Here is a 988-nt window from a genome sequence, read left to right as displayed (position 1 = left end):
TTTAATGAACGACCTCTGTTCACTTTCTGCATGTAAATGGGTTGTGGAACTCAGATACACGAGTAGTTACACGGGTAGTCAGTACATATTGGAAGAACCAACGACGAAGGGTAGAAATCCTTCTCAGAGCAACACTGCCAGTCATGGCGCGCTCTAAAATACGAGGAAACGGTGACGCTTTTTTTTTCAGAACGAAAACCCAAAAGTAAACAAATGACAATCGTAAGTAGCAGTAGTCGCCAGCACTCCGTCGTCAGGTCACAAGTGGCCCATCGGGACCATCCGACCGCCGTGTCATCCGTAGCTGAGGATGCGGATAGGAGGGGCGTGTGGTCAGCACACCGCTCTCCTGGTCGTTATGATGGTTTTCTGTGACCGGAGCCGCCACTATTCGGTCGAGTAGCTCCTCAATTGGCATCACGTGGCTAAGTGCACCCCGAAAAATGGCAACAGCCTATGGCGGCCCGGACGGTCACCCATCCAAGTGCTGGCCACACCCAACAGCGCTTAACTTCGGTGTTCTGACGGGAACCGGTGTACCCACTGCGGCAAGGTCGGTGCCAGCAGTCACCAGACCGACTATAAAAATATCGTTTCTTTACAAAAGTCAGTTAAAACGCTGCAGGATGTACAAAATACATACGGAAAAGCATTGTAGCTATTTGATGTGGTCTATAAAGAACTTAAAAGAAAAAAATTAAGCATAAGAAGGGCTTCTCAAACTTTTAAGTTCCCTTATTCAAAGACAGATTAAATGTAAAATACATTTCGTAATATAATTTTCATGGAGCTAATAACTACTCTTACAGAAAACTAATGCTTAAGTTTTAAAAACTGAACGCTGTAAGTGTTGTGAGGTGATTGTGCTTGTACTAATGTGATATACACAGTGTCCACTTCAGTGAACTGCAGATACCTCGTTCTGTTAGTACCTGCCCGGATAGTCTGATCACGTCTGGAATTCGGGGAAGAGCGCCGGTCCCGGATC

At 46.1% G+C, this 988-nt stretch overlaps 1 pseudogene; it reads right to left on the bottom strand.

The window, feature by feature from the left end:
* Window positions 1–444: 444 nt before the first annotated feature.
* On the bottom strand, window positions 445–562 carry LOC126264037 (5S ribosomal RNA; annotated as a pseudogene).
* Between the last annotated feature and the right edge of the window lie 426 nt (window positions 563–988).

The sequence above is a fragment of the Schistocerca nitens genome, chromosome 6, assembly GCF_023898315.1.
Source record: "Schistocerca nitens isolate TAMUIC-IGC-003100 chromosome 6, iqSchNite1.1, whole genome shotgun sequence".
NCBI classification, from domain to species: Eukaryota; Metazoa; Arthropoda; class Insecta; order Orthoptera; family Acrididae; genus Schistocerca; species Schistocerca nitens.
Note: the sequence above shows the minus strand (reverse complement) of the source record. Positions and strands in the feature narration are given on the sequence as shown.